The 25278-nt window shown below is 33.2% G+C and overlaps 1 long non-coding RNA gene across 2 annotated transcripts in view; it reads left to right on the top strand.

Moving 5' to 3' along the window:
• Positions 1-416: 416 nt before the first annotated feature.
• Positions 417-25278, top strand: part of LOC116263251 (uncharacterized) — a 40330-nt gene continuing 15468 nt past the window's right edge. For both annotated transcript variants that reach the window (XR_004174618.1, XR_004174619.1), the window contains exon 1: positions 417-993. This is a non-coding gene — a long non-coding RNA (uncharacterized LOC116263251). The remainder of the gene's footprint in view (positions 994-25278) is intronic.

Raw genomic sequence — 25278 nt, 5'->3', positions numbered from 1 at the left:
AGAAAAGAAGCATAGGGGAGATGAATCCTTTCTTTTTAATTTTTTTTTGCAGCCTCCAATACACATTTATGTGTGTATATGTAAGTATGTATGTACATATGCATTTAAGTGTCTCAATCAAACATCCGCAAAATCGAGTGTGGATGTCAAAGTTCAGTTTCACACAAAATCAAATTCGGATGTCATGGTCTGGCTTTGGGATTAAATAGGGCTGCCAACCTGGCTCAATGGTGTTAAATATATTGACTGTCGGTTTGAATTATTTTGCAATATTAGGAAGTTGAAATGTGTGTCTTTTATTATTATCTTATTTTAGTTGGACAAAAAATTGTAATTTGGTTACCGCCAGCCCTAATCACTTTTATCTCTAAGATTAGGGATACGTTAATGAATAATCTTGATTGTTCTCTCTCTGGTTCTAACATGGTATCAAAGCTAAGGGCGACCTAACATTGGCAACCAAGTAGGTTTTCTGGCAACTCTTTGCTCCAGCATCTTCTTCCCTCTCATTCCTTCCCTTCTCTCCTCTTTATCCACCAGCAGAGAGGCGGTAAGAGGATAGGGTTTGGTCATGCTGCATGGAGGAGGACCTAATCACGCCTATGTGGAATGTTTGATCAGATCCTCAGGTGGATCATGTGGAGCAGAATTTCTTTGCTGTTCATGGATCTTGTTTAGCATATTGAAGTTCATGGAAGCTGTTTAAGGCGTGATCTGATTCTGCTGTATGTGGATGCTGTTTAGAGTATTGCAGCATAGTTTATCTGCAATTCGTGATGTTGTTTAAGGCGTGATCAGATTCTCGTGTGGTTCGTGTGGAGCAGAATGACGAACTGCTAGTCATATGTGCAGTTGTATGTGGGCCTACTATGTTTGGAGCTGTAGCAGTCTTGGCTGTTCGTGTGGAGCAGAATCATGGACTGCTAGTCGCATGTGCAGTCGTATGTGGGCCAACTAAGATTGGAGATGCAGCAATCATCGGCTGAAACTATAGTAATCTGTTATCTTCTCTTGTTCTATTGTTAAGAATTGATTCAGGGTTCGTGATTACAGATTCTTCTTTGTTGCCTAGTTTGTGATATTCTTATGATTTTTGTGGTCCGTAGAGATACTTTTCTCGGTTGTAGTTGACTGCTGCCTGTTATACACAAATATATTGTGCATCAATTTTTTTTTGGGGATTTTTCTATGGCTGATTGTAATAAGTCCAAAGGTTCTGATGAATACAAAATGGTTGGAATTCTTGCTCTTATGAAACCACGATCAATCTTAATGGTTCAAATTATGAAATCTGGTCTAGGGTATTCATGATGTATGTGGTTGGTCATAGGAAGAAATATATCCTTGAAGAGAATGAACCTATCGAGAAAAGAGGAAAATATGCTGTGTGGGATGAAGACAATAACATTGTGATATTGTGGATTATGAGCAACGTAGAGTCTCGTATAGCTCCAACAATTGCATACTATACCGAGGCCAAAGATATGTGGTCTTCCATGATGATGACATATTCTCATATACCAATGTTATCAAGATATTATAAGTGGAAGATGAATTATACAATATACAACAAGGTGATTAAGACTTGTCCAGTATTTTGCCACATTGACTACTACATATGAGTGGTTAAAAGCCCTTCGCCCACCTTGCCAGTATTGCTATGCCTCACACTTTGAGTCTGCTATGGCAGCTAAATTTCTCTCTGGGTTATCTTCAGAATACTTTGTGGCAAAAGCACAAATTCTTACAAGCAATGCACACCTGGACTTAGCAGATACATATAATAGGTTGAGTTGTCTTGCAGTCACTTTCTATCAGCCTACACATGACACACCGATCTCTACACTTGTGATATCAGGAGGGCAAGGCCATAGTTCTTATGTTGGTGCTAGGGGATGTGGTACAGGCCATGGTGCAGGTCGTAGCAGATTTCAATGCATCTATTAAGGTAAATTAGGTCATTTAGAGGACCGATGTTGGGACAAACATCCTCATCTCCTTTCTACTGGTCCACCAGGGTGTGGTGGAGAGAGAACTACTGTAAGAAAAGGGTCTTCTTCATCTCATGCAACTACCTCATAGGCTACAACATATATGGTTGAGTCTCCTACATCATATTCCCTTAACTTAAGTAAGGATGAATATGATCATGTTTTTGCTCAGAGATCCTCATCTACATCTACAAGCACTACGGTAATGGATTCAACCTTCTCTGTTGGTGCTCCTACCAATGACCCAGGTATGATATGAATGATTGATTCAAGAGCGTCCAGGCATTATTGTAACTAGCCACAAATGTTTTTATCATTAACCAGGTTCGTTACACCACAACACGTCAGACTGGATGATGGCAAGCTGTCCCCCATTTTGGGCATGATATCTATCTCCCACCCTTGGACACCATTACACATGTGCTATATGCTCCTCAGTTTCCTGTTAATCTGTTATTGTTAAGTAACTGGTTAATGACTTAGAGTATAGAGTCATTTTTTTTATCCTGGTTCATGTTCTTTTCAGAACTTACAAATTAGAAAGATGATTGGCAGCGGCTGTGAATGTGAGAGACTCTAGTTCCATTCTATCACAGTAGATGTTGCTGCATCTTCATTCACATCAAGGATCCTTTCTAGTGGCATCTCAAACTGGGTCATCTATCTATGTCCAAACTTCATCACATGTTTCTAGATATTTTTGCATCAGAGTCTTTCTATCTGATGTGTGCCAGATAGGCAAGCAGTTTCCTCTCGAGTCAGAGTCCATCTAGTCACAGTCCTTTTGATCTTCTTCATGTGGATGTTTGGGGTCCTATTTCGGTTTCTTTTCATTTGCATTTTTTGTATTATCTTAGTTTGGTTGATGATTTTACTAGAGTCAGTTGGGTATTTTTGTTATTGAGAGAGATCTGAACTTATTTGTATTCTTCAAAAATTTGTCAAGGAAATAAAAACTCAGTTTGGTTTCATTGTCAAAAGTATTTACATTGATAATGCTCTGGAATTCAAATCTTCTGTTCTACTTCAATTTTATGTCAATCACGAAATTCGACCACAATATACATGTCCCAACACATCCCAACAAAACGGTGTCGCCGAATGCAAACATCGGCAACTCTTAAATGTGTCCCACACACTCATGCTGCATTCTCATATATTCACCTACTTTTGGGGTGATGCTATTTTTACAACACACTATCTCACTAACAGATTGCTCTCGTCTGCCATCAAGGAATGCATTCCCATTCACATATGTTGTTGTACTACTATTTGCCACTTTGCCTAAAAATCCTACATTTATAAGTAGTTTGCTTTTCCTATAAATGTTTGGTACCATTTAGTTTGGATTCCTATAAGTATATGTTCAAGATCTCTTACACTAAGCAAGAAATAAGGTGCATAGTAGAATATCCCCTTGTTATGTGACATGTCAATTTCCATACTTGGTATAAAGGCTTTTCTGGCATCATTTGCTCATCCTTTGTCTACTAAAGTGATTAGAACTTTTGTACCTAAATTTCTCCTAGCCAATCCCTTAATTCCTATAATTATTAGACAAAGATTCTATTGTGCACTTGATTTCTTGCTTAGTATAAGAGATCTTGAATATATAATTATAGGAATTCAAACTACATGATATATTTACATGAAAATCAAACCCACTTATAAATTTAGCTTTTTTAGGCAAAGTAACAAATAGTAGTACTACAAAATACAAAATCAATATAAAAGCAATCATAAAATCCATGACAAGTAAAGATATAAGAATGATTAAGCCTATGGCTATTGATCCCGAAGAATTAGAAGGATTAGATTGAAATATTAGTAAAAACTTAGAAATAAATACTAATATTAAATTTCCAGAGGAAAGCCAAAGCCTAGTGTTTAAAAATCCTGATGGTAGTTACACTATAAGATTTCTCGACTATAAAGAAAAACAACCAAATGAAGAAAATGAATCAGAAGAATTTTGAAGTCAAATTAAGAACTAATGGAAGACTTATAACACAATTGTATCCTACTCCCTAAGGAATTTAATCTAACAAAAGACGATATCCTTAGGCTAGAAATAAAATTATTAAAAGAAAGAAAAATTCAAGAAGAAGATAATTTATGTATAGACCCAATGGAAAATATTAGGTAAATAAACTATAAAATAATTGCATAGAGAAGCCTGTAAATATTTCTAGAAACCTTATGGAAGTGGAAGCTCTAGAATCTTCCATGACTATTACTAGAAGAACACTACAAGATCAACCAATAGGTGCCAAATCCAATATTATTTTATGCATCTAGACAACCTCCTAGAAGACCATATGTAGAATATAATGAAAGAGATACTTATAAACCTAAAGGTAAATGTATGCCTGTAGAAACTTTAAATAGAAAAACTTTATTAGATGAAGGTAGAATATTGAATATCAGTGCTCATGACCCTCAATTGTTACCCTCAGTTATAGAAATGTGGTACCAATGAGTGGCCAAAAAATGGGATAAGTTGGATCAAGCTACGTAGATAATAAAAGAAATGTATACTTGGGCAGAAAAATTCTTAGGAGAAAACTGCCAAAGCTTCTTGGGAAGCATACAAAAAAGAACACTCCCAAGACCAACAAAAAGAACTTTTATTAGGAAAAAATATTTATAAATGTACAAATAAAATACAGTTACTTCTGTTAGGATATCAACCAAATATAGGTTCTGAAAAACAATAGCAAGACTCTATTAGACAATTAGAACAACTCCAAATTAAAGATTGGTGATATATAAAACCATTCTTACAAGATTTCTTTTGTTATAGTTCCTTGAAGGGTTGTTTTTATAATAAAAAATTGATGAAAATTTAATTATTTAAATTACCAGATCCTTCGGATCTTAAATTCATAAGAGATATAAAGAAAAAGAAATAATACCCCAATTAGATAATATCAGCATAAAGATCCAATTCATTATAGAAGAATTGGTAAAGAAGTGTATGAAAATTACCATCTCCAAACAATTAAAAGGAGAATATAGTTTTTTTAGACAAATATACATATCACAAAGGTATCATAAAGAACTTAGACATACAAAAACATGTATGAAAAAAGACAAGAGAAGGAAATACTACCTTTGAAAATCTAATGCCAGAAAACCATACCTTGACAAACATAGACATGTTCGAAAATACAATACTAAAGGGATTATAAAAACAATGCATGCTAATATGGCAAAGAGTTCCAAGAAAAAATGTTTACACTAACCAACCTACAATGCATGCTAATAAGTAGAAAAACTTGTTATATTAATATTTTTCTAAAAAAAGCATCATGTAAGATAGATTTAAGATTTTCAGTAAGTAGACATTAATCATGGTAGACAACATAGAATGCATTGTTTTATCTGATATAACATTTACAATGTAGGGAACATGGCCTCTACTAGCCAAACTCAACTGGTCCAAATAGACCCAGATTTAGGTCTGCACGTATTCCCTCCTGGTCTTTCTTTTCAAACCCTATCGGGCATGACTCCTGAGCAAAAAGATCATATTTTGCTAGATATTCTTTGGCATAATAGAAAAAAACCCAACATTTTCCAAAATCCTAAGCACCACGACAACCTATCTCAGCATAAAAAATACATAAATCAGATTCTTTACCGATCCTACCCAAATTCTTGTTTTTTTGGAATTAAACCAGAATCTGAAAGATACCTACAAGGAGCTATATCTATGTAAAGAGAAGTTAGAAGATATGACTGAAAGACTGAAACGGTCAGTAGCAGAACCAGAACTCTAAAAGAACAATGGGAAAGATGAATAAGGAGACAGTGGGAAGAAAAGTGGGAAAGTTTTCTCCCTGAAATCGACATAGCAAAGGAACGGGTCTATAACATAGTACTTCAAAAGAAAAAGTTGAAACAAGGACGAATCCAAGAAATATTAAGATTCCTTGCCAAAAACCCTGGATAACGAAAGAAGAGATTGAAATTCTGCCTAGTCCAATTTCAACAGAAAAGACATAGAAAATTCTTTTTGTGAATGCCATAAAGGATTTGGGATCAACTTTTCAAGCATCAACCTCGAAAAATGGACAGATATGGAAGTATTTAATATGCAGATTTCCTTGTAAAACCTGGTAGAACAATAATTTGTAAAAAGAATTATTGTAACCGCATTAGAGCAGACACATATGCTAAGGTTTAACTGGCGACTGACCCATATAGTAGAACAAATATTTATAAACAATTGGGTTACAAAAGGCTTTGTAAACCTAGACACTGATGGAGTTCCCCCGACATATGATTATCCTTATGATGCAACGCAAGATATTGCTATTAGAACATATTCCTTTGTCGTTCCATTATAGGCTAATTTACCTCCAACAGAGGTTCCAGAAGCACCTCCAGACAATTGGTATGACATGATCACAAGATGGAGAGAATTCAAGATGTCACAAGAATTAAAAAATGGCATCTCCTATTTAACCTTATTTTAGAAGATAGGAACACTAGAATCCACACATTCGACTCAAAACATATATTTATGGTTATACCCTTCTCAAACCATATTCATATTGAGCCAGGCTTGTGTGAACATTTTGCCCAAAACAATTCAGGATGGTAGGTTAAAGAATCTAGTAGTTCCCTATTTTGACTATCATTCACATACCAAATAAGAAACTGACCCAGCATGGCAGTAACCATTATTTAAAACACAGTAGAGATGAAGCTGTTGAGTCCTTAACCCTATAGCTTAATGTTCGTTCAGATTGGTAAAACTTGACCCTTGCAAGTTATGATTAAACTTCCTATGGGTACAATGCTTCCCACGTAAAATTAGAGCATCATCCATTTGAGAAGGTATGTGATAAACTTCTCTTTGAGAAAATCCCCCAAGTTGAAAAATAGGATTTGTGTTGTAGATTATCGCTTTAAAATCTACCTTGAAAAAACCAGCAGGATAAGTATGGGTTTTACATTTGTAAATTTTTGACATAAAAATTTGTCATATGACGTATCCCATAGGATAAACATTGTGTCACCTCCTAAAGCAAATCATCACAAGGAGCCTCTATAAGAATGTCATAGTTGTCGATGATCTTTATGTGAAATAAAGCAACGTTGCATGAAGATAAGGTAAATAAGGGCAAAAAGGAATCTCATATGCGTCAAAAAAGTGAAAGTAACAAGACACGTGGCTTCTCTTTGAGAAAAGGCGAAAGCGGTTACTGTAGCAGTCACTGTAGCACTGCAGCGAACACTATTATGCACTATAACACTTTTGACTTTTTGGACACATTTGACTGCCACTTCATCTACCACACAACAGCTGTCCACCTTCGAGTTCCTTCACCTGTGATTGTTTTTATTTGTTAATGCTTTGCTTGTTCGGAAAGGAATCCAATTCCTTTTCCAAGTTGTAATTTGTTTTGAAGTTCGATGCCTATATAAGCAGCACCCCGGAGTCTGTAACAACCATTCGCTTCTGTATCCACATCCATCCCTCACTTCAAGTACTTAGTTTCACTCCAAGCTCCTCTTCTTTTCCTTCCCTCTTCTGCTTTGCCTCCAATGTTATAAAAGCGACTCAGTGCTTTTAGTGTGCAAATCTGGCCCCCTCTTTCTTTTTGGTATCAAAGCCTAGTATGCTCTTGGTGTTGTAAGTATGTATTGTTATTGATGAAAGTTTTTTTGTGTGTTTGAAGTTTTACTTGGTGCTTAACTTATAAGCCGAGTGGGAAAGTCTCTTCCCTGGAAGCATGTATTTGTGCATACACTAGTATCATCTGTTATTATAAATCTGTGCTTTATACTGGAAGTTCTGGCCTACCCAAGATCTATGCGTTATGAAAGGGAACCAGTTATAACATAATCTGTTTATGATATTATTCTCGTGTTTTTGAGTTTTTGATTCCTTGGACGAGTGACTATGTAAATCCTTAATGACTAATAGGCTATTGTGAAAAAGATGTACATGCCGAGGCAGGAGGCCATTTGAGGGAAAAAAGTACACGAACAGTAAGGTCTGAATGGGATGACATATGATGTTGCACATGGTGTTCTATGAAAGGGGAACCATACCATAAGCTTACTGTGTTTTAGCTTGTTCATTTTTATAATAGATGTGTTATCTATTCGTATAACCCTGTTCCTCTAAAACGAAAGGCTTCTACTTTAAAACAAACTCATAAATAGAGTGTGGAGTTGTATGGATGATATATAGGACTACAAGATATAAGGAGATGAGTACCTAGTAGGCTAAAGAAACTTTTGATATTCTAAATCGTGTTTGTCATATAATAGATAGTTAATGCACTTTTTCTAAAGTTTTAACTACACTAGCTATAAATATTAAGGTTTACTATACTAATTAAATGGAAGATTTCCTTTCACAAGAACAGGGTTCTACGAACAGATAACACATCTACTATAAAAAAGAACAAACTAAAACATGGTAAGCTTATGGTATGGTTCCCCTGGTTTTGAAAGCTTTTTAGATTCCCCTTTCATAAAACACCATGCGCAACATCATATGTCATCACATTCAGACCTCACGTGTACTTTTTTTTTCCTAAACGTCCCCTGCCTCAGTGGTACTTCTTTTCCACAATAGCCTATTGGTCCTTAAGGATTTACAAAGTGGCTCGTCCAATGAACCGCTGGTTCACTTTTACAACATTGGAGGTAGAGGAGAAGAAAGAAGGAAAAGAAGAGGAACTTGGAGTGAAAACCAAGTACTTGAAGAGAGGGATGGATGTGGATGCCAGAAGCAGATGGATGTTATATTTCTTATGAATTTTAGATCCTAATGGATCTGGTAATTTAAGAAGTAAGTTTTCTCCTATTTATTTATTATAAAAACATCCCACCAAGAAACTATAATAAAAGAAATCTTGTAAGAATGGTTTTATATATCACCAATCTTTAATTTGTAGTTGTTCTAATTTTCTAATAGAGTCTTGCTGTTATTTATCAAACCCTATACTTGGTTAATATCTTAATAGAAGTAACTATATTTTATTTGTAAAGTTATAGATAATTTTTCCTAATAAAAGTTCTTTTTGTAGGTCTTGGGGGTGTTCGCTTTTGTATGCTTCCTAAGAAGCTCTAGCAATTTCTCCTAAGAGTTTTTCCATGGCCTTTACTATCCAAACCCAACTAGTTCAAATAAACCCAGGTTTAGGTCTGCTTATATTCCCTCCTTTTTAATCCCTTCTTTTGCAATCTAGGGTTTCTAGAAAGGAATCTTAATATTTCTTATATCTGCCCTTTCTCTAACTTTTTCTTTTGAAGTACTATTTTATGGACATGTTCCTTTGCTACGTCGATTTTAGAAAACTTTCTCGCTTTTCTTCTCACTGTCTCTTTATTTCTTTTTCCCCCTGTTCTTTTAGAAGTTTTCTTTCTACTACTGATTGTTTCAGTCATATCTTCTAACTTCTCTTTACATAGATCTAGCTCTTTGCGGGTATCTTTTAGGTTCTAGTTTAATTCCAGAAAAACAGGGGTTTGGGTAGGATCAGTAAAGAGTCTGATTTGTGTATTTTTTTATACTGAGATAGGTTGCCATGGTGCTTAGGATTTTGGAAAATGTTAGGTTTTTTCTATTGTGCAAAAGATTATTCAGCAAAAATATGATCTTTTTGGTCAAGAATCATGTATTCATAGTAAGTCTCAACCCAAACATGTTAGCCACTTAAAAATAGTACTAGGGGAGTTTTAAGAAATGAAATTATAATCAGCAGTAAAAAGGCACAATTCTTCCAAAAAAATATAGAATATTTAGGTATATAAATTAGTGAGGGAAAAGTTAAGTTACAACTACATATAGCCACAAAGGCAATAGAATTTGAAGTACATGTTATCAAAATCCTTAAGTAGTTTTTAGGATTAGACAATTATGCTAGACCATTTATAAAAGACTTAGGAAAAATGGTTGGCTCTTTATATAGCAAACTTGGTCAAAACTGGTGTTAAAATTTTAATACAAAAGATATGAGGCAAACAAAAAGAGTTAAAGAAGCTATAAAATAGTTACCAGAAATGTATCTCCCCCTAGATTCAGATTTCTTGATAATTGGAATTGACAAGTGTATTAATGGATGGGGAGCAGTGTTAAAAAGAAAACCCAATAAATATGATCCTAAAGCAACATAAGTCATTTGCAGGTATAGTTCTGGTAGCATATATCAAGAAATCCTTGGCATAGTATATGAATTAAGTAGTTTTAGATTGTTGTTGCTTAACAAAAAGGAAATAATAGTTAGAACATATTGTGATGCTATCGTAAATCTTATGAAAACATGAACTCAAAAAGAATAAGCCAAAGAAGATGGATATCCTTTAAAGATACCCTCATAAACCAAAAATATAAAGTGACATTTGAACACATAAAGGGAGAAGTCAACCGCCTAGCTGTCATGTTGAGTAGAAACTTAAAAGATGAATAGGGATACTGATGTTTATAAATCCAAAATCAAAAGGCTTAAAAAAATTATAAGATATCTCCAACAATCTAGAGAAAGACTACATGATATTGATCTCTCTATATCCATTGAAATAAGAAAAGCCAGTAATAATTTATTAGATATTGTTTTAAGCATGCAGCAACTGGTCACCGCCATTAAACAAGTAAGAATCAGCACATCTTCATTTAATTCTTACATCAATTCTAGGTAGTGAAAACAATAATAATCTGATACTTTTCGAAGAAAAGATCATATAGGATAGATTTAAATTTATTTGTAGGTAAACATTTGCAATGGTAGACAATATAGAATGCATTGTTTTACCCAATACTTATCCTGTGGGGTACGTCACAGGGTAAATTTTTATGCCAATAAAAAATACAAACTTAAAACCCATACATATCCTAGAGTGTTTTTTCAAGGTAGATTTTGAAGCAATAATCTACAACACAAATTATATTTTTCAATTTGGGGGATTTTTCCAAGGAGAAGTTTATCACGTACCTTCTCAAATGGATGATGCTTTAATTTTACGTGGAAAGCACTGTACCCATAGGAAGTTTAACCATAACTTGCAAGGGTCAAGTTTTACCGACCCTGATGAAAGTTAGGCTGTAGGGTTTAGGACTCAACAGCTTCATCCCTATTCTTACTTTATTAATATTTATTTTCCATCCCATCTATGGTCTCTTCTTCATACTGTTCATTATCATCCTAGTCTCCTCTATCATTCCACTCGTCTTCGTCTTTGTCTCTATGGAGGACTGCTTTGATATTCTAATTGTCACATGCCCATTCTGCTTTGCTATTGTCTTGCATTTGAAAAAAGTGTTTATATAGGCCAGGATTTATGCATAAGATACTTTGGTAAGGGATGCTAAATTTTGCAGTAAGCCTGTTATCTGCTAAAAAGATACATGTATTCCTATCTTCAGCCACCATCCAGTTGGATCTATTCCAATGGGTATTTTGGTCTATGGCCAATTGTATAGGCCTTCCATCTCTTGAGTTGGATATATACATCTTCTTCAGTAAAAGTAGTTTTAATAGTATCTTCAGGAATATAGACATGAACATAAGTGGAAACACAAATCAGGGAGTAGTGATCACCCATGCTTATTTTGTAATGGTTATCCAAGTATAGAACCTAGATTTCAATACAAGATTTGTACGATTTAAGCATGTAAATTTTGTTTGGAAGAAAAATAGTATTAGTTTACTTTGGAAAATAAGAAAGGATGAAAAGATGACACTATAGAAAGACAAATCCTTGTAGTAGAAAATAGGATGGATAACATAGAAAAGACAATAGTTGTAGTAGAAGTAAGAATATAATCTTTGAAAAAGAAGGTAGCAGGACTTGACCCAATCAACTGTGAAATGCTGAATACCAACAACAAAGGTAGCATAATTATAGAAAAAGGGAAAGAACAGTAATTGCAATAAATCTCCTTAAGGAAATAGTAGAAAATCAAAGATATTTAAATAACCAATTGGCTGCTATCCTAAGTAAACTAGCAATTATAGAAACAATAATATTGAAGTTATGCAAAACGAAAATATAGAAAAATTAAAATACTTACAAAATTCAAATTGAAACTATGTTGAGGTAATTAAAACAATAAACAAAATTAAACAAATAATTTTGCGATAGGAATGGATTACATCTCAAGAACTTTAGTTAAATTAGAACACAAACATGAACACAAGTGGAAACACAAATCAGGAGTAGTGATCTCCCATGCTTATTTTGTAATGGTTATCCAAGTATAGAACTTAGATTTCAATACAAGATTTGTACGATTTAAGCATGTAAATTTTGTTTGGAAGAAAAATAGTATTAGTTTACTTTGGAAAATAAGAAAGGACGAAAAGATGACACTATAGAAAGACAAATCCTTGTAGTAGAAAATAGGATGGATAACGTAGAAAAGACAATAGTTGTAGTAGAAGTAAGAATATAATCTTTGAAAAAGAAGGTAGCAGGACTTGACCGAATCAACTGTGAAATGCTGAATACCAACAACAAAGGTAGCATAATTCTAGAAAAAGGGAAAGAACAGTAATTGCAATAAATCTCCTTAAGGAAATAGTAGAAAATCAAAGATATTTAAGTAACCAATTGGCTGCTATCCTAAGTAAACTAGCAATTATAGAAACAATAATATTGAAGTTATGCAAAACGAAAATATAGAAAAATTAAAATACTTACAAAATTCAAATTGAAACTATGTTGAGGTAATTAAAACAATAAACAAAATTAAACAAATAATTTTGCGATAGGAATGGATTACATCTCAAGAACTTTAGTTAAATTAGAACACAAACATGAACACAAGTGGAAACACAAATCAGGAGTAGTGATCTCCCATGCTTATTTTGTAATGGTTATCCAAGTATAGAACTTAGATTCCAATGTAAGATTTGTACGATTGAAGCCTTAAATTTTGTTAGGAAGAAAAGTATCAGTTTGCTTTGGAAAATAAGATAAAACAAAAAGATAACACTCTAGAAAGACGAATCCTTGTAGAAGAAAATATTATGGATAACGTAGAAAAAGCAGTAGTTGTAGTAGAAGTAAGAATGGAATCTTTAGAAAATAAGGTAGCAAGACTTGACCCAATGAACTATGAAATGCTAAATACCAACAATAGAGGTAAAGACATAATTCTAAAAAAAGGTGAGAAAACACTAACTACTATAAATCTCCCTAGTGTAAATACTGACCATAAAGAACATAGTACAAGAAAAATTTCTATGAAAATTCCTTGTATATTTAAAATAGAGAAATGGAAATTAGAAATAGATGCCCTAGTAGACACTGGATGTAGTTTTTTGGTGTTAGACGATCTGAATATCACAAAATTTAGAACCTGCCTACCAACTTTGGGCAGAACAAATGGATGGATCATTACATAGATATGATGAAGAGATATGTAAATATAAAATAGCCTTTAGGATCTCAAAAGAAGAACATACCAACCAGGACCTAAGACATTTATCTGACCTATGCAACTACACGATAGTACAAAATGCATTATAGGACTAAACTTTATATTAAAAAATATGTCTGGATGTGTCATTACTACGATAGGCCTTTGTTTTCTTAATAATCAAATTCCTTGAGATTCTGGAATGGAAACTAGAAGGAAATAACAACTATAAACATAAAACTCTCGGAGCCTATAGAGAAAAAGTGGAATTAGCACACTTAGAAGAAGAAGAAGATGACCTAAAAGATTTAGAAATAAATCCTGAATATTGCCCTATAGATATGCAAAAAATCTATAATAAGCTAGAAACATGCTGTATAAAAATAGATGATTTGATTAGAATATTAGAAAAAGAAGAGATTATAGGAGAAATACCTACCAAACATTGAGATCGTAATAAAATATAATGCATATTACAAATTAAAGATCCAGGGTTTACTATTTCCAACAAAAAGATAAATGCTATAACTGAAAATATCAAAGATTTTGAGACACATATAAATGACTTGTTAAAACTAGGGGTCATAAGACAAAGTATAAGCCCCCATAGAAGCCTAGCTTTTATTGTTAATAAAGATAGTGAACAAGTTCGAGGGAAGCCTAAAATGGTCGTAGACTATAGATGACTTAATGATAATACTATAGATGACTCTTATGATATATACCCGACAAAACTGAATTAATCAATAGTATACAACATAATAAAATATTTAGTAAGTTTAATTGAAAATATGGATTTTGGCAAATAAAAATGCATAAAGATAGTATCCAATGGACTGCATTCACTTGTCCTTTAGGAAGCTTTAAATGATTGACCATGCCCTTCGGCTTAAAAAATGATCCTGCTATATTCCAACGAAAGATAGACATGATATTTAGCAAGTATAGAGAATTTATTTGTATTTATGAATCTGGGTCACCTCCTAAGGCAAATCATCACGAGAAGCCTCTAGATGACTGTCGTAGTTGCGTGAAGTTAAAGTAAATAAGGGTGAAAAGAATCTCATACAAGTCAAAGAAATGAAAGTAACATGACACGTGATTTCTCTTTCAGAAAAGTTGAAAGCGGTTACTTTAGTTGTCACTGTAGCACTATGGCGGACACTATTGTGTACTATAGCACTTTTGACATTTTGGATACGTTCGACTGCCACCTCATCTAGCATGCAACAGCTGTCCTCATTCGAGTCCTAAACTAGGCTTTCTTTTACTAGAACTTCATACTATTGTTCTTAGTAGATTCTGCATATCAACCTACTCCTTCTTTTTTGCTTTCAGTACCATGCGATAGATCTACTCTTTTACTAATGGGATATTTGGAGCAATTGTCTCCATTTTTTCTCCTAGTTTCCTTATTTCTTCCTTAGCGTATTCTCTTAGAATTCTATTTTCTGATTTCAGAGTTTCTATTTTTTTGTTTAGCTCTTTTTTTTCTTTCTTTCTCCAACTTATTTATGCCTGTGCTGCCTTTAAACTTCTTTCTAGGGCAAGATAAGCGACTGGTCTCTGAGGTCAAAGTGGTATATGTTCCATGGAGATTTCTGAAAAGATTTTTGATTGGAGTTGTCTATTTTTTAGGTTTAAGATGCTTGTTAATAAGGAAAGGATTTTTGGGTATGTAGGATTCCATTTATTTAGCCATAGATTGTCTAGTAGGATATAATCTTTTAGATCTAGAATAAGACCTCGCGAAGCTCGAAAGACTAGGTTTAAGTGGGGAGCGAAGATTGGTTACCCTAGGTTTGGGTCAAGAGGCATCTGGCTTGTAGAAGCCATGTATTCTGTAATATAAAAAAGATATTAGGTAAAACAATGCATTCTATACTGTCTACCGCAACTAATGTTTATTTACAAATAAATTTAAAATATATCCCATATGATGTTTTCTTCAGAAAGTATAAGATTATTACTATTTTCACTACATAGACTTGATATAAGAATTAGATGAAGATGCTCAGATTCTTACTTTTTTCATGGCGGCGACCAGTTGCTGCATGCTTAAAACAATATAAAATAAATTGTCACTTGCTTTTCTTATTTTAATGGATATAGAGGGATCAATATCATGTAGTCTTTCTCTATATTGTTGAGACATCCTATAATTTTGTTAAGCATTCTGATTTCGGATTCTTAAACATCAATCTTAAAGATCCAGGATTTACGATTTCCAACAAAAAGATAAATGTTACAAATGAAAATATCAAAGATTTTGAGACACATATAAATGACTTGATTAAACTAGGGGTCATAAGACGAAGTATAAGTCCCCATAGAATCCCAACTTTTATTGTTAATAAACATAACAAACAAATCTAGAATGGTCATAGACTAGACGACTTAATGATAATACTATAGATGACTCTTATGATATACGACAAAACTGAACTAATCAATAGTATACAATATAGTAAAATATTTAGTAAGTTTCATTGCAAGTCTGGATTTCGGCAAATAAAAATGTATAAAGATAGTATCCAATGGACCACATTCATTTGTCTTTTAGGAAGCTTTGTTTGGTTACTCATGCCCTTTGGCTTAAAAAATGCTCTTGCTATATTCCAACAAAAGATGGACATGATATTTAGTCAATATAAGAGAATTTGTTTGTATTCATATAGATGATATCCTTGTTCATAGTAAGACTCAACCCGAACACGTAGGCCTCTTAAAAATAGTACTAAGGGAGTTTTTAAAAAATAGAATTATAATCAGTAGTAAAAAAACACAATTTTTTTGAAAACATATAGAATATTTATGTCTAGAAATTGGTGAGGGAAAAATTAAGTTACAACCACATATAGTCATAAAGATGTTAGAATTTGAAGTACATGATATCAAAAGTCTTCAATAATTTTTACGATTAGTCACTTATGCAAGACCATTTATAAAAGACTTAGGAAAAATGGTTGGCCCTTTATATAGCAAACTTGGTCAAAATGGTGTTAAATTCTTAATACGCAAGATATGAGACAAATAGAAAGAGTTAACGAAGCGATAAAACAGTTACCAGAAATGTAGCTCCCCCAAGATTCAGATTTCTTGATAATTGAAACTGATGGATGTATCAATGGATAGGGAGCAATGTTAAAAAGAAAATCCAATAAATATGGTCCTAAAGCAACAAAAGTCATTTGCAGATATGGTAGTGGTCAATATAGAGAAAAAGGAAGTAACATAGATCAAGAAATCCTTGCCATAGTATATGGATTAAATAGTTTTAGATTGTTTTTGCTTAACAAAAAGAAAATAGTAGTTAGAACAAATTGTGATGCTATTGTAAAATTTTATGCAAACAAGAACTCAACAAGAATAAGCCAAAGAAGATGGATATCCTTTAAAGATATCCTCATAAAACAAAGTTACAGGGCGATATTTGAACACATAAATGTTGAAGATAACCGCCTAGCTGACATGTCGAGTGGAATCTTAAAAGATGAATAGGGATTTTGATGTTTATGAATCCAAAATAAGAAGGCTTAATAAAATTATATTATATCTAGAACATTCTAGAGAAAGACTACATGATATTGATCCCTCTATATCCATTGAAATAAGAAAAGCCACAGATAATTTATTAGATATTTTTTTAAGCTTGTAGCAACTGGTTGCCGCCATGAAACAAGTAAGAGTTCGAGTATCTTCATCATATTCTTATATCAATTCTAGGTAGTGAAAATAATAATAATCTGATACTCTCTGAAGAAAACATCATATAAGATAGATTTAAATTTATTTGTATGTAAACATTATCCATGGTAGACAATATAGAATGCATTGTTTTACCTAATATCCTTTTCATATTGCAAGATTTATGGCCTCTACAAGCCAGATGCCTCTTGACCCAGACCTAGGGTTACCAATCTTCCCTCCTCACTCAAACCTAGTCATTCAAACTTCTCCAAGTCTTATTCTAGATTTAAAAGATCACATTCTACTAGACAATCTATGGCAAAATAAATAGAATCCTACGTACCCAAAAATCCTTTCCTTATTCATAAGCCACTTAAATCTGAAAAATAGACATCTCCAATTAAATACCTTGATAGAAATCTCTATGGAACATATACCCCTCCGACCTCAGAGCCTAGTTGCTTATCTTGCCCTAGAAAGAAATTTAATGGCAACATAGGTGGAAATAAGTTGGAGAAAGAAAGAAAAAGAAGAGCTAAATGAAAAAATACAAATTTTGAAATAAAAAAATAGAATCATATGAGAATACGCTGAGGAATAAATAAAGAAACTAGGAGAAAAATAGGAGACAATTCTTCCAAATATAACATTATTAAAAGAGCAGATCTATGACCAGGTACTGAAAGCGAAAAGGAAAGAGCTGGTCAATATGCAGAATCTACTAAGAACAATGCTACGAAGTTATAGTAAAAGAAAGCCTGGTTTAGCATTCACTTTGATCAAATACAAACATGACCACCATGGCGACAATTCTTTTTTGTGAATGTGAGCAAGGATTCTCAATTATACAAGCCACACTTAACATTAAGAAGTGACAAGACCAAGAAATCCAGGGAATAAAACTCTCCCCCAAAACCCTTCTCGACCAAGGGTTTCTAAGACAACTTATGATTACTAAAGAAGAGCAAGTTAAACATCTTGATTTCAATTGGCGACTAGCATATGCGGTAAGAGGAATGTTTAAAAGAGGATGGGTAAACCCCTATGGATATACCTTCTTTTATAAAAATTCCATTCTTACTTTTACTGCAATTATTACCTTTTCTACATTATCCATCCTATTTTTTACTACAAGGATTCGTCTTTCTATAGTGCCATCTTTTCGTCCTATCTTATTTTCCAAAGTAAATTGATATTGTTTTTCTTTCAAACAAAATCTATAGGCTTCAATTGTACAAATCTTGCATCGCAATCTAGGTTATATATTTTATTTTTAGCAAAACTTCAATATTATCTTTATATTCTTGCAAGTTCGCTAGTTTACTTAGGATAGTAGCCAATTGGTCTTTTAACTATCTTTGATTTTCTAATATTTTCATAAGGGTATTATTTCTTAATGTATCAAATATGGTTCACCAAAAGGCCTGATTTTTTATATTGTAAGATTCCACGTTTTATGCTAAGGTAATATGTAGGTCGGTTATACTATTTAATTGTTGAGACATAGGACTATTATCTTCATTATGAAGTAATACACTTGAGGAAGAAACAAGAAAACTAGAAGAAAAAAGGGAGACAATTCCTCCAAATATCCCATTAGTGAAAGAGCAGATCTATCAACTGGTACTGAAAGCAAAAAGGAAATAGCAGGTCGATATGTGGAATGTGGAATCTACTAAGAACAATGGTACAAAGTTCTAGTAAAAGAATGCCTGGTTTAGCATTCACTTTGATCAAATACAAACATGAATACCATGGTGATAATTCTTTTTGTGATTGTGAGCAAGGATTCTCAATTATACAAGCCACACTTAACCTTAAGAAGTGGCAAGACCAAGAAATCCAAGGAATAAAACTCTCCCCCAAAACCCTTCTGGACCAAGGGTTTCTAAGATAGCTTATGATCACTAAAGAAGGGCAAGTTAAACATCTTGATTTCAATTGGCGACTAGCATATATGGTAAGAGGAACATTTAAAGGAGATATTGAATCTATCCCTCCTTCCTACGAGTACCCTCGTGAAGGAAGGCAAGAAATCTTGATCAAGATTTACCAACCAGGACCTAAGACATTTATCAGACATATACAACTACACAATAGTACGAAATGCATAGGACTAAATTTTATATTAGAAAATATGGTTGGATATGTAATTACTAGGACAAACCTTTCTTTTCTTAATATCAAATTCCCTGGGTAATGGAAACCACAAGAAAATAACTACTCTAAATGTAAAATTCTAGGAGCCTGTAAAGAAAAAATGGAATTAGCACACTTAGAAGAAGAAGAGGAAGATAACCTAGAAGATTTAGAAATAAATCCTGAATATAGCCCTATAGATACACAAAAAAACTATAATAAGCTAGAAACAAGTTGTACAGAAATAGATGATTTCATTAAAATATCAGAAAAGAAGAAATTATAGGAGAAATACCTAATGAACATTGGGATCGTAATAAAATAACATGCATATTACAAACTAAAGATCCAGGATTTATTATTTCCAACAAAAAGATAAATGCTACAAATGAAAATATCAAAGATGTTGAGACACATATAAGTGACTTCTCAAAACTAGGGGTCATAAGATGAAGTATAGGTCTCCATAAAAGCCTAACTTTTATTGTTAATAAACATCGCGAACAAGTCCAGAATGGTCATAGACTATAGACGACTTAATGGTAATACTATAGAATCTACTCTTACGATATACCTGACAAAACTGAAATAATCAATAGTATACAACATAGTAAAATATTTAGTAAGTTTGATTGCAAATCTGGATTTTGGCAAACAAAAATGCATAAAGATAGTGTCCAATGGACTACATTCACTTGTCCTTTAGGAAGCTTTGAATGGTTGGTCATGCCTTTAGCTTAAAAAATGCTCCTACTATATTCCAATGAAAGATGGACATGATATTTATCCAGTATAGGTAATTGTTTGTATTTATATAGATGATATCCTTGTTCATAGTAAGACTCAAGCCGAACATGTAGGCCACTTAAAAATAGTACTAGGATGCAGGTGTATGCTGAAATACATGATTCCGGAGAAGAGACCCAAGGGGATGCTTATATAGGTATAGGACTTTAAAAGAAATTACAACTTGGAAAAGGAATTCGATTCCTTCCCAAACAAGCAAAGCATTAACAAATAAAAACAGTTACATGCGAAGGAACTTGAAAGAGGATAGCTGTCGTGTACTAGATGAGGTGGGAACATGTCCAAAAAGTCAAAAGTGCAATAATGCACAATTGTAGACAAATATACATGCCACAAAGGTATGATAAAGAACCTAGACATACGAAAACATATAAGACAAATGACAAAAGATGGAAATACTACATTTGAAAATCTAATGCCAAAAAACCGTACCTTGACAAACATAAACATGTTAGAGAATATAATCCACAAATAGATTATAAAAACACGTTAACATGCTTCACTTGTGGTAGCCCTTAACATTTAGCCAAGGATTGTCAAAACGAAAAAATTTATGCAATAAAGCCTCAATTTTAGTTGATTGTGTAAATGAGGACGTATTAGCTTTAGATGAATATAATAGTGATACTGAAAGCATTTATAGTATTGTCTCTATAGATGAGCCATTTTCTTATCAGAATTCTTCTGATGATGAACGTTATACTGATAGCCACATCAGTCATAACATATTTGAGTTAAATAAAAAATATGGTGAAGAGTTCCAAGAGAAAATGTCTACACTAACCAACCTACAGTGCATGCTGGACAATATGGATAATAACTAGAAAAACCAACTCTGGTAATATTTTTCTGAAAAAAGTATTACATAACATAGATTTAAGATTTTCAGTAAGTAGACATTAGTCATGGTAGACAACATAGAATGCATTGTTTTATCTGACATAACATTCACATTGCAAGGAATATGGCCTCTACTAGCCAAACTAAACTAGTCCAAATAGACCCAGATTTAGGTCTGCCCGTATTCCCTCCTGGTCTTTCTTATCAAACCCTACCTAGCATGACTCTTGAGCAAAAAATCATATTTTGCTAGATAATCTTTGGCAAAATAAAAATCTATTGACTAGAATGATTTGAAGCCAAGGTCCTGGTTCTAGAATGCTGGAAGAGCTAATTGATGTAAACAAGGATTTAGAAATCTATAATAATATAATAATTATCAATTAACTCTACTAATTCCTAGAGCTTTATATAGAACTTGGACTATAAACCCCCAATTTGTCAGAATAATTCGAGAGGAAGAAGTCTGAGTAACCACTGAACACCAAAATATAGGCATCGTAAGTCAAGAGAGTATTAAATTGTCTCGTAAAGTTTACTCGTTTTTAGTTTCTTAGATTTTTGGTATAATTCTAAATTCAAATATTTTAGTCTATTTATATGATGGTATATTGGAAAGCAATTGATGTTTCTAATTAGTATAGTAAACCTTAATATTTCTAACTAGTGTAGTTAAAACTCTAGAGAAAGTGCTTTAACTGTCTACTATATGACAAACACGATTTTGAAACCAGAAGAAATTAACAACTGTAAATACCTACGAAATTATAGGGAAAATACCTACGAAACATTGGGATCATAATAAAATAGAATGCATATTACAAATTAAAGATCTAGGTTTTACTATTTCCAACAAAAAGATAAATGCTGCAATTGAAAATATCAAAGATTTGGACACTGAATAATTTTATGATAGGAATGGATTACATCTCAAGAACTTTAGCTAAATTAGAACACAAACATGAACATGAGTGGAAACACAGATCAGGGAGTAGTAATCACCCCTGCTTATTTTGTAATGGTTATCCAAGTATAGAATTTACATTCCAATGCAAGATTTGTACGACTGAAGCCTGTAATTTTTTTTTGGAACAAAAACAATATCAGTTTACTTTGGAAAATAAGATAGGACAAAAAGATGACACTATATAAAGACAAATCCTTGTAGCAGAAAATAGGATGGATAACATAGAAAACACAATAGTTGCAGTAGAAGTAAGAATGAAATCTTTAGAAAAGAATGTAGCAAGACTTGACCCAATGAATTGTGAAATGGTAAAGGCATAATTCTAGAAAATGGTGAAAGAACACTAGCTACAACAAATCTCCCTAGTGTAAAGATTAACCATAAATAGAATCCTATGTACCCAAAAATCATTTTCTTATTAGCAATCCACTTAAACCAGAAAAATAGACAACTGCAATGAAAAACTCTGCTAGAAATCACCATGGAACATATACCCCTCCAACCTCAGAGCCTAGATGCTTATCTTGCCCTAGAAATATGTTTAAAGGTAGCACCTGCATAAATAACTTGGAGAAAGAAAGAAAAGGAAGAGGTGAACAAAAAAATAGAAACTCTAAAATTAGAAAATAGAATCCTAAGAAAATACGCTGAGGAAGAAATAAGGAAACTAGGAAAAAGAAGGGAGACATCAATATTATCTTTATATTCTTGCAAGTTCGCTAGTTTACTTAGGATAGTAGCCAATTAGTCTTTTAAAATATATTTGATTTTCTAATATTTTTTTAAGGGTATTATTGCTTAATGTGTCAAGTATGAGTTGCCAAAAGGCCTGATTTTTCATATTGTAAGATTCTAGGTTTTATGCTAAGCTAATATGTAGGTCAATTGTACTATTTAATTATTGAGACATAGATATTTTGCCAGTATAGAGAATTTATTTGTATTTATATAGATGATATCCTTGTTCATAGTAAGACTCAACCTCAACATGTAGGCCACTTAAAAATAGTACTAGGAAGTTTTTAAGAAATGGAATTATAATTAGTATTAAAAAGGCACAATTCTTTCAAAAACATATAGAATATTTATGTGTAGAAATTGGTGAGGGAAAAATTAAGTTAGAACCACATATAACCACAAAGGTGTTAGAATTTAAAGTACATAATAACAAACAAAAGTCTTCAACAGTTTTTAGGATTAGTCAATTATGCTAGACCATTTATAAAAGACTTAAGAAAAATGGTTGGCCCTTTATATAGCAAACTTAGTCAAAATGTTGTTAAAAATTTTAATTCGGAAGATGTAAGACAAATAAAAAGAGTTAAAGAAGCTATAAAATAGTTACCAAAAATGTATCTCCCCCTACATTCATATTTCTTGATAATTGAAACTGATAGATGTATTAATGGATGGGAAGCAATGTTAAAAAAGAAACCCAATAAATATGCTCCTAAAGCAACACAATTTCGAAGATCAAAAGTTTCTTTAGCCTACTAGGTACTCATCTCCTTTTATCCTGCAGTCCTATGCATAGATCTTGGCTAGGGCCAAAACATTCAATACAAGGCACAAATTCATAATAATAGATTATGCAGGTGTATGCAAAAATACATGCTTCTAGAGAAGAGACTTTCCCATTCGACTTATAGATTAAACACCAAGTGAAACTTCAAATGCAACCCTGACTTAGTACACATATGGTTTGAGAAGGGTATAACCATAGATATATGTTTTGAATCGAATGTGTATATTCTGGTGTTCCTATCTTCTAAAATAAGGTTAAATAGGTGATGCCACCTTTTTAATTCTTGTAACATCTTGAATTCTATCCATCTTGTGATCTTGTCATACTAATCATCTGGAGGTGCTTCCGAAACCTCGTTTAGAGGTAAATTAGCTTGTAGAGGAATGGCAAAGGAATAAAATTCTGCCTAGTCCAATTCAGCAAAAAAGACATATAGAAAATTCTTTTTCTGAATGCCATAAAGGATTTGGGATCATCTTGGCGAGCACCGACCTCAAAAAATTGACAAATATGGAAGTATTTGACATGTAGATTTCCTTGCAAAACCTGGTAGAACAAGGATTTGTAAAAAGGATTATTGTAATTGCATTAGAGCAGACACATATGCTAAGGTTTAATTGGCGACTGACCCATATAGTAGAACAAATATTCAGAAACAATTGGGTTATAGAAGGCTTTGTAAACCTAGACATTGATGCAGTTCCCCCAACAATATCCTTTCAGTTTGCGAAATTGACGTGAATCAATTGATTCCAAACCAATTACTGGCTACTCAACTTGATTCAAACAAGCCAATAGATATTCTGAAAATGTTCTGCCCTCTAGTGCTCTTCACTCTCTTGGGAGATTATTTGAAAAAATGACCTTGTCGTGCATGTTCTCTTTTCCATTTTCAGGAGTTACTACAAATGCACAAACCCTAGGTGTAATGTCTGAAAACATGAGAGAGCATCAATAGATTCGAAGGCATTCTTAACAACATATGAAGGAAAACACAACCAAACTAGCAGCCACCATGCGGCCAATCCCACTTTTTCCTTTGACTGTCTTCTTCCCTTCTCCCTCATTAGGTGAACCAACAAAAGGAAGTTTATGCCTCTGGATTTGGGTGTGGAAGGGATATTGCGAAGTGTAAGCATGACTTGTTCCACAGTCCAGTTGGGGCAAAGTTAAGCTGCATGAAACTGATAAAAGTATTAAAATCATTTCTCGATGGTAGAACACAGGAAGATGACAAGACTATAATCCGAGAAAAATAGAAAAACTGTTGAAGTTTCACAAAGGAGGGTCTGATTTGTAGCATGAATCTGGAAGAAACTGCCTTAGCAGACTGGAGGAAAGCATCTGAACATTCCTTTATAATTCATGAGAGCAAACAGTCTAGTTGTTGAACAGATACCCTAACCAGGTTATCTCGGTGGTTAGTGATTTCGTTGTTCCCCCCTAAAACAAAGTGCAAAAGAAGAAGATATGAGAGAGAACCCAACTTTAAATCCTAACAAAAGAATACTCCATTGCTCTTCCCACATTCAAAAAGATAGATGCCTATATTTTTTGAACCGAATTTGACAGAAAGACATAAAAAGGCCAACATCAAGCTCATTAAACAAATGTGTGTGTGTGTACTAGTATGGTAGCATTTAGAAAAATAGGTGTTTTCACCATGTTTGGAGGTAGTGAGTAGTTAAAGTCTGTTTCCTAAATGATCATGTTCATCAACATCCATATCCAGTACCACCATGTCACTACCATGTTGGATCTTGGAGCTGGAGGGGGCCTCTTTAGGTTCAAACATTATATGAAGACTGATAAAACAACATTGAAATATGGAAAGAGCCTGTAGAGGGTTCGCTTGTTAGGATTTGGATTTTTTCTCATGTCTTCTTCTCCCTACATCTTTTTTTTAGGAAATAGAACATCAATGCCCCAACTT

This window comes from Nymphaea colorata, chromosome 10 (genome assembly GCF_008831285.2).
Source record: "Nymphaea colorata isolate Beijing-Zhang1983 chromosome 10, ASM883128v2, whole genome shotgun sequence".
Lineage (NCBI taxonomy): Eukaryota > Viridiplantae > Streptophyta > Magnoliopsida > Nymphaeales > Nymphaeaceae > Nymphaea > Nymphaea colorata.
Note: the sequence above shows the minus strand (reverse complement) of the source record. Positions and strands in the feature narration are given on the sequence as shown.